The sequence below is a fragment of the Trachypithecus francoisi genome, unplaced genomic scaffold (genome assembly GCF_009764315.1).
Source record: "Trachypithecus francoisi isolate TF-2019V2 unplaced genomic scaffold, Tfra_2.0 Lachesis_group12, whole genome shotgun sequence".
In the NCBI taxonomy this organism is placed as follows: Eukaryota; Metazoa; Chordata; class Mammalia; order Primates; family Cercopithecidae; genus Trachypithecus; species Trachypithecus francoisi.
In genome coordinates this window covers 85,682,553-85,692,514 of record NW_022681457.1, presented here as the reverse complement: position 1 = coordinate 85,692,514, position 9,962 = coordinate 85,682,553, and positions in this window count along the sequence as shown.

Genomic DNA, 9,962 nt, shown 5'->3' with positions numbered 1-9,962 from the left:
TACAGGCGTGAGCCACTGCACCCGGCTGCCTCTATAAATTTTTTAACATAAAATTTTTTTTAAAAGATATTTCACAAAAAGTATAAGGGGCTGCGCGTGGTGGCTCACGCCTATAATCTCAGCAGTTTGGGAGGCCAAAGCGGGCAGATCACCTGAAGTCAGGAGTTTGAGACCAGCCTGGCCAGCACAGTGAAATGCAGTCTCTACTAAAAATATAAAAATTAGCTGGGTGTGGTGTCACGTACCTGTAGTCCCAGCTACTGGGGAAGCTGAGGCAGGAGAATCACTTGAAGCTGGGGGGCTGAGGTTTCAGTGAACTAGATCGCACCACCGCACTCCAGTGTCCAGCCTGGGCAACAAAGGGAGACTCTGTCTCAAAAAAAAAAAAAAAGGGCCAGGCGCGGTGGCTCAAGCCTATAATCCCAGCACTTTGGGAGGCCAAGACGGGCGGATCACGAGGTCAGGAGATCGAGACCATCCTGGCTAACACGGTGAAACCCCGTCTCTACTTAAAAAAATACAAAAAACTAGCAGGGCGAGGTGGTGGGTGCCTGTAGTCCCAGCTACTCGGGAGGCTGAGGCAGGAGAATGGCATAAACCAGGGAGGCGGAGCTTGCAGTGAGCTGAGATCCGGCCACTGCACTCCAGCCTGGGCGACAGAGAGAGACTCCCGTCTCAAAACAACAACAACAACAACAACAAAAACCAAGACCCCAGCAAAGCACAGAAGGGGCTGGACTCTGAGAGGAGCACATCGGTTAGGAATACACAGGCATCCAGACTTCAAGAGGAACGCACTGGCACTCACATGCCGGCAGGCCACTGACTGGTGGAACATTGTGGAGTTTGGCTGGGGCAGTGGGAGGAGAGCCCGGGACGAGTGACCCCACTCCAGGGGAAAACCAATCTCCCTTCTGGATCCCACATCTGTTAAGAGCTAGTTCCACTCGGTAAAACACTGTACTCCTTCTCCAAGCCCATGTGTGATCTGATTCCTTTGGTACACCAAGGCAACAAACTCTGGGATACAGAAAGCCCTCTGTCCTTGCAACCAAGTAGAGGGTCTAATTGAGCTGGTTAACACAAGCCACCTATAGACTAAAAGACTAAAAGAGCACCCTGTAACACAACTAAAAGAGCACCCTGTAACACAAGCTCACTGGGGCTTCAGCTGTAAACATTCACTCCTAGACACCGCGGTGGGATCAGAGCCCCGCAGCCTCCCTGTCTGTATGCTCCCCTAGAGGTCTGAACAGCGGGGCATTGAAGAAATGAGCCACACCCCCATCACAGGCGCTGTGAAGAGGGACAAGGGAACTTTTCCCGATTAATTTGTATCTGTAAGTTTTGATACATTTTAACTTTTTATAATAGATTTTTGTATATTTTATGATAGTAAATGATAAAGTAGGCTAGTTTTGACATATTTTATGCATTCATGACATACCCAACGTTTTCTTATTTTTTGATATTTCTAAACTTGTTCATCCGTAAGCTTTTTCAAATTGCCACAAATGTCTAAAAAATTTTCCAATATGTTTATTTTTTAAAAATCTCAACTAAGTTGATCCATGCAGTTGAAACCTGTGTTGCTCAAGAGTTAACTGAAGTTCTTTTTTTTCTTTTTTTTTTTTCTTGAGGCGGAGTCTCACTCTGTTGCCCAGGCTGGAGGGCAGTGTCATGATCTCAGCTCACCACAACCTCCACCTCCTGGGTTCAAGCCATTCTCGGTCCTCAGCCTCCCGAGTAGCTGGGACTACAGGCACGCACCACCACTCTGGGCTAATTTTTGTAATTTTAGTACAGACGGGGTTTCCTCATGTTGGCCAGGCTGGTCTCAAACTCCTGACCAAAGGTAATCCACTGGCCTCGGCCTCCCAAAGTGCTGGGATTACAGGCTTGAGCCACCACTCCCGGCCCTGAGGTTCTTTCTTTTATAACAGCTGGGTTTGCTGCTGCGGTTAGGAAGGTCTACTTCATACCTACATTGTACATGTGGTCTCTTCTGTTTTATTCTAAGATTTTTGTTCTTTAATTTTATGTTTTCATTTAAATGTAAACGTTTAAACCATCTTTTTGTTTTGTTTTGTTTTGAAACTGAGTCTCCCTCTGTTGCCCAGGCCGGAGTGCAACGGCATGATCTCGCTCACTGCAACCTCCGTCTCCCGGTTCAAGCCATTCTCGGTCCTCAACCTCCCAAGTAGCTGGAACTATAGGTGTGCGCCACCACATCCAGCTAATTTTTGTATTTTTATTAGAGACGGGGTTTCACCATGTTGGTCAGGCTGGTCTCGAACTCCTGACCTCAGGTAATCTGCCCACCTTGGCCTCCCAAAGTGCTGGGATTACAGGCATGAGCCACCGCACCTGGCCTAAAGCATCTTTTGAAATGATATGACATAGGGGTCAAATTATCTTTCATAATTATTTTTCTTTCCTATGGAGAAACAGTTCAATATCATTTACTAAATGAACCACTTTTTTGCCTGGCTTATAACAAATAACACTATTTTCACATGCTGAACTTTCTTCCATACCAGGATCTAGTTCTAGATTTTCTTTTCTTTTTTTCTTTTTTTTTTTGAGACAGGGTCTCATTCTGTTGCCCGGGCTGGAGTTCAGTGGCACGATCTGGGCTCACTGCAACCTCTGCCTCCCAGATTCAAGGGATTCTTCTGCCTCAGCCTCCCAAGTAGCTGGGACTACAGACATGCCACCACGCCCGGCTAATTTTTGTATTTTTTGGTAGAGACAGCGTTTCACCCTATTGGCCAGGCTGGTCTCAAACTCCTGATCTCAAGTGATCTGCCTGCCTTAGCCTCCCAAAGTGCTGGGATTACAGGCATGAGCCACTGTGCCCAGCCTCTAGATTTTCTATTATTTTCCAGTATTCTATTCCTATGCCAATGTTATACTAATTTGATTAAAGTAGGTTTATGAATGTTCTGGTATCTGGTTAAGCAAGTAGCTCCCCTTCACTGTACTCCATGTTCATACTTACCTAGTTTATTCTAGGATATAAATTCTTCCATATGGATTTAAGATTATTTAACGATTTCTTAAAAACTGCCTGCCTGGCCAGGTGTGGTGGCTCACTCCTGTAATCCCAGCACTTTGGTAAGCTGAGGCAGGCGGATCACTTGAGGTCAGGAGTTCAAGGTCAGGAGCTCGAGACTAGCCTGGCCAACATGGAGAAATCCCATCTCTACTAAAAATACAAAAATTAGCCTGCCATGGTGGTGGATGCCTGCAATCCCAGCTACTTGGGAGGCTGAGGCAGGAGAATTGCTTGAACAGAGGCAGAGGTTACCGTGAGCTGAGATTGCACCACTGCACTCCAGCCTAGGTGACAAAGCAAGACTCCGTCTCAAACAAACAAACAAACAAAAAACCTGCCTGTCGGAATTCTAATTGGAATTGCATTAAATATAAATACTTTTAAATATTTTTGTTGTTACAACGTTAAGTTTTCTTATCCAAAAACAAATAACTTTCTACTTGTCTAGCTTTGAACTTTATGTTGTTCAGTAACATTTTTATTATATTCTTCATATACATCCTGTGACTTTGTTCAGCTCATTTATAGGTATTTGAAAAAAACTGTTTACCAGGCATGGTGGCTAACACTTGTAATCCCAGCACTTTGGGGGCTGCTGAGGCAAGAGGATTGCTTGAGGTCAGGAGTTGGAGACCAACCTGGGCAACATAGCCAGATCCTGTCTCTACAGTTTTGTCTGTCTGTCTGTCTGTATTTATTTATTTATTTATTTTTTCTCTGTCGCCCAGGCTGGAATGCAGTCGCGAGATCTCGGCTTGCTGCAATCTGCCTCTGGGGCTCACGTGATCCTCCCACCTAAGCCTCCCAAGTAGCTAGCACTCTAGGTGCATGCCACCACACCTGGCTTATTTTTGTATTTTTTATAGAGATGAAGTTTCGCCACGTTGCCCAAGTTTCGCCATGTTGCCCAGGCTGGTCATGAACTCCTGGGCTCAAGTGATTCGGCCACCTTGGCCTCCCAAAGTGTTGGAATTACAGCAAACAAACAAATGAACAAAAATTGTTTTAATTAGCCAGTCATGGTGACACTCGCCTTTAGTCTCAGCTACTCAGGAGGCTGAGGTGGGAGGAAAACTTGAGCTCTGCAGTTCAAGGCTTCAGGGAGTCAAATTGCACCACAGCACTTCAGCCTGTGTGAGAGAGGGAGGTCCTGTCTCTACAAAAAAAAAAATACTTTTTTTTTGAGACTGAGTCTCACTCTAGGCTGGAGTGCAGTGGCGCAATTTCAGCTCACTGCAACCTCCGCCTCCTGGGTTCAAGTGATTCTCCTGCCTCAGCCTCCCGAGTAGCTGGGACTACCGGCGCACGCCACCACGCCCAGCTAATTTTTGTATTTTTAGTAGAGACAGGGTTTCACCATGTTGGCCAGGATGGTCTCCGTTTCTTGACCTCATGATCCACCCACCTCCGCCTCCCAAAGTGCTGGGATTACAGGCGTGAGCCACTGTGCCTGGCCTACAAAAAATTTTTTAGGATAAAAAATTTAAAGATCTTTTTTTAGAGAGAGAGTCTCACTGTGTTACCCAGGCTGGCCTTGAACTTCTATGCTCAAACAATCCTGCATCTGCTTCCTAAGTAGCTGGGACTACAGGAAGTCCCACCACACCGGGCCCTGGGTATTTTATATTATTGAGAATGATTTTTGTTTTTTAGACAAAGGTGTGTCCGGAATTGGTTCCTTCCAGTGGGTTCGTGGTCTTGCTGACTTCAGGATTGAAGCCACAGATCTTCGCAGTGAGTGTTACAGCCCTTAAAGGTGATGCGGAGCCAAAGAGTGAGCAGTGCAAGATTTACTGTGACCCAAAGAGTGAGCAGTGCAAGATTTACTGTGAAGAGTGGAAGAACAAAGCTTCCACTGCATGGAAGGAGACCCCAGTGGGTTGTCGTTGCTAGCTCAGGTGGCCAGCTTTTAGTCCCTTACTTGGCCCCACCCGCATCCTGCTGATTGGTCCATTTTACAGAGCATTGATTGGTCTATTTTACAGAGTGCTGATTGGCCCGTTTTTACAGAGTACTGATTGGTGCATTTACAAATCTTTAGCTGGACACAGAGCGCCGATTGGTGTGTTTACAATCTTCTAGCTAGACAGAAAAGTTCTCCAAGTTCCCACCCGACCCAGAAGCCCAGTTGGCTTCACCTCTCAATCCTCCACCTCTAAAGAGGACACCCCAACTGCTGTTGGGAATTGGGCGATGACTGTTCTAGCTACTTCCTGCTGGATAGGGGTGAAGAAGGGGCCCTGCAGTTGTAGTGTCCTCCAGAGGGGAACGCTTTAGGCCAAAAGGCCAGTGGGTCAGTCCAGGGGTCCTCGATAGAAGTTGTTAGTTGAGCTCATTTGGGGTTCTCTTTATAAGACCATCTGTAGCTTGATGGCCTCAATCCTAGAGGAAACAAATTTGACAAGGAGGTTAAAAATACAGGGCCTGAAGACGGGTAATAGCAAAATGGCTGTCATGAGACCTAGAAAGGGGAGTAGCGAGGTTGCCCAACTCCAGAGGTTGGTATAAGAGTTTGAAAGGCGTTGTCTGATTTCAGAAATCTTTTCCTGTAAATCTGGGTGCCATCTAGTACTATCCCTGACTGGTTAGTGTAAAAGCAACACTCTTCCCCTAAGAAGGTGCAAAGTCATCCTTTCTCAGCAGTGAGGAGGTCTAGGCCTTGGCAGTTTTGGAGAGTCACTGCTGCCAAAGAGTCTATTTGGGATTGTAGTTACTATCCTTACTGGATAGATTTTGTTATTTCTTGCAAACTGTCTGAGAAATTCTTTGAGAGTATGTGGTGGTAAGATAATGCATGTTACACTGTTAACTTTTAGCAAACTTTACTTCAATTGAAAACCTTGTAAGTTTGGGATTTTAATTTTTCTTTGCTAGTAATAAAACCTCGTTCAGTCCATATTAACTTAGAGTTGGTATAGATAGCTCCTTCCTGATTCTGTAAGTACTTTAAGATTTGGCTGAGTGCAAACAACTCACACGTTTGAGCAGACCAATTATTAGGAAATTTTCCTAACTGCTTCTACAAGAGTTCCCTCATGCTTAATGAATACCCATTGTGTCTTTTTTTTTTTTCCTTAATCCCCTGGGAGGAGCCATCTATCCTCCTGTCCTGAAGGGAGTTCCTCCTAGATCTGGTCGGACCTTTGTATGGTAATTAATTAAGATTTAGATCCCCTGTTAGGAAACCTGCTGGGTTAAGGATTTTTGATAGGAAGGCTATGGGTTGTCAGTGGCCTCAGTGCTTTCGGGTTATGCCCTTGTTTGCACTGACAACAAGGTGGTATTGGAGTATTATAGGGTCTCAGAGAAGACCTTCAATTATCAATTATAGGTTTTAAATTTACCCTGGCTTTTAAAGGAATAGAGTACACTGTTTTTTCTTTACTACTTCCATCTCTCTTTCTCTTTGACTGCTTTGTCCCTCTCTTTCTGACTCCCTCTTTGTCTGTCTCTTCCTCTCTCTGTTTGACTCCCTCTTTGTCTCTGTCTCTTGGGGTCTCCCTATGTTGCCCAGGCTGGCGTCAAACTCCTGGGCTCAGGCCAGGAGTGGTAGCTCAAACCTGTAATCCCAGCACTTTGGGAGGCCGAGGTGGGCGGATCACGAGATCAGTAGATTGATACCATCCTGGCTAACACGGTGAAACCCTGTCTCTACTAAAAGCACAAAAAATTAGCCGGGCTTGGTGGCGGGCGCCTGTAATCCCAGCTACTTGGGAGGCTGAGGCAGGAGAATGGCGTGAACACGGGAGGGGGGGCTTGCAGTGAGCCAAGATTGCGCCACTGCACTCCAGCCTGGGCCACAGAGCGAGACTCCATCTAAAAAAACAAAAACAAAACAAAACAAAAAACTCCTGGGCTCAAGTGATCCTCCTGCCTTGACCTCCCAAAAGTGCTGGGATTACAGGTGCGAACCACTGCACCCTACCTCTCTTACCTTCTTTTTTTTTTTTCTTTTTTTTGATGGGAGAGAGTCTCCCTCTGTTGCCCAGGCTGGAGCACAGCTGGTGCCATCTTCAATCACTGCAACCTCCACCTCCTGGTTCAAGTGATTGTCCTGTCTCAGCTTCCTGAATAGATGGGACTACAGACGCGCACCACTACACCTGGCTAATTTTTGAGTTTTTAGTAGAGACAGGGTTTGGCCATATTGGACAGGCTGGTCTCAAACTCCTGACATCAGGTGATCTGCCCACTTTGGTCTCCCAAAGTGCTGGGATTACAGGCATGAGCCACCACACCTGCCCTTAATTTTTTAACATAAAATTTTTTTTTCTTTTCATTATATTTTTTCATAACTGTGGTTCTCAAGTACATTAGAGGACTTGAATATGCCTGTTCCCCTAAATAATAGGGTAAACGTGCTTTTGACATGTGATTAAACTGGACATTCTTAAGACTGGTACAGCTTGGTGCAGTGGCTCACACCTGGAATCTCAATGCTTTGGGAGGCTGAGGTGGGACAATCCCTTGAGACCAGGAGTTTGAGACCAGCCTGGGAAATATAGTGAGACTGTCTCTATAAAAATACTTTTTTTTTTTTTAATTAGCCAGGCTTAGCTCCTGTAGTCCCAGCTACTCATGAGACCGAGGAGGGAGAATCACTTGAGCCCAGGAGTTAGAGGCTGCCATGAGCTATGATTCTACCATTGCAGTCCAACCTGGCAATAGAGCAAGACCCAATCCCTGAAAAAAAACAGAAAAAGACAAAGAAGAAGAGGAAAGGCTACTGAATATTATTAAAGCCTTTTCAGCATCTATTGATACAATCTTAAGGTTTTTCTTCTTTAATTCATGGAATTCATTTATTCATTTATTTATTTTTGAGGCAGAGTTTCGCTCTTGTTGCCCAGACTGGAGTGCAATGGCGCAATCTCGGCTGATTGCAACCTCCGCCTCCCAGGTTCAAGCGATTCTCCTGCCTCAGCCTCCCAAGTAGCTGGGATTACAGGCACCCACCACCACGCCTGACTAATTTTTGTATTTTTAGTAGAGATGGGGTTTCACCATGTTGGACAGGCTGGTCTTGAACTCTTGACCTCAGGCGATCCACCCTCCTTAGCCTCCCAAAGTGCTGGGATTACAGCGCCCAGCCAATTCATGGAATTTATGAATTATGTTGATATGCTTCCTGATAGTCTAGCCACCCTCATACATTTGGAACAAGCCAGTTTGGTCACCCTGTGGACTTGAATCTGCCTGGGCCCCTAAATGATATGGTAAGCTGGTGTGACTCTGAAACCAACCCAATAGTCCCATAGACAGTTGTTTTTGGATAAACATAGAAATTAACCCTTCTGATCCTAAAGCTTGAAACTTATATTTGTTTTATCTGAGTTATTTCCTGAAGAAAGGATCTCCAGGCCGGGCGCAGTGGCTCAAGCCTGTAATCCCAGCACTTTGGGAGGCCAAGACAGGCGGATCACGAGGTCAGGAGATCGAGACCATCCTGGCTAACACGGTGAAACCCTGTCTCTACTAAAAATACAAAAAAAAAAAAAAAAAACTAGCTGGGCGAGGTGGCGGGCGCCTGTAGTCCCAGCTACTCGAGAGGCTGAGGCAGGAGAATGGCATAAACCCGGGAGGTGGAGCTTGCAGTGAGCTGAGATCCGGCCACTGTACTCCAGCCTGGGTGGCAGAGCGAGACTCCGTCTCAAAAAAAAAAAAAAAAAAAAAGACAGGATCTCCAGTCCTCTCAAAATGTGTCAAAGAACTGAAACTCACCAGATCATCTGGTCCAGACAATGAGACTCCAGGCCCCTCATTCATCATGATTGCTTCCTTATCCTTCTGAGCTTCTGTTTTCTCATACACAGTTACATTTCTTCCCTGCTATATAAATCCCAAATTTTAGCTGGTCAGGGAGATGGATTTGAGACCAAGCTGCTATCTCCTTAGCTGCAGCACCTGATTAAAACCTTCTTCTAGCAATACTCATAGTCTCAGTCATTGGCTTTCTGTGCTGCGAACAGTAGCACCTAGACCGAACCCCTGGTGTTTCGGGAACAACTCTTGTATACTGGATTCCAATTGCTAATATTTTATTTGGAATGTTTGCCTCTGTTCATTAGTAAAGTTGGTCTATAGTTTTATTCTTGGTGCTATATTTTTCAAGGTTTGGTTTTAAAATGATGTCAGCAGCATAAAATGAATTGGGGAGCTTCTCAATTTTTGATTGGATTAAATAACTGTAATAGGTCAAATAACTATGGACCTGTGTGTTCTTTAAAGGTTAAATGGAACTTAGTTGGAAAGCTATTAGGTTCTGTTCTTTTTATTATCTAAAAGTGGATCTTTAATCACCTTTCAGATCTCTTTTGTGATGTGTTCATTCTCACATTGCTATAAAGAAATACCTGAGATTGGGTAATTTAAACAGAAAAGAGGTTTGGGCCAGGCGCAGTGGCTCACACCTGTAATCCCAGCACTTTGGGAGGCCGAGGTGGGTGGATCACCTGAGGTCAGGAGTCCAAGACCAGCCTGGCCAACATGGCGAAATCCCATCTCTACTAAAAATACAAAAATTAGCCAGGTGTGGTGGCATGCCCCGTTAGTCCCAGCTACTTGGGAGGCTGAGGCAGGAGAATCGCTTAAACGCGGGAGGTGGAGGTTGCAGTGAGCCCAGATCACGCCACTGCACTCCAGCCTGTGTGACAAAGTGAGACTCTGTTCGCTGCCTCTCCCCACCAAAAAAAAAGAAAAGAAAAGAAAAGAGTTTTGGCTGGCCACGGTGGCTCATGCCTATAATCAGAACACTTTGGGAGGCCAAGGCAGGTGGATCATTTGAGGCCAGGAGTTCAAGACCAGCCAGGCTAACATGGTGAAACCCCATCTCTACTCAAAATTAAAAAGTTAGCCAGGCATAGTGGTGTGTGCCTATAATCCCAGTTACTTGGGAGGCTGAGGC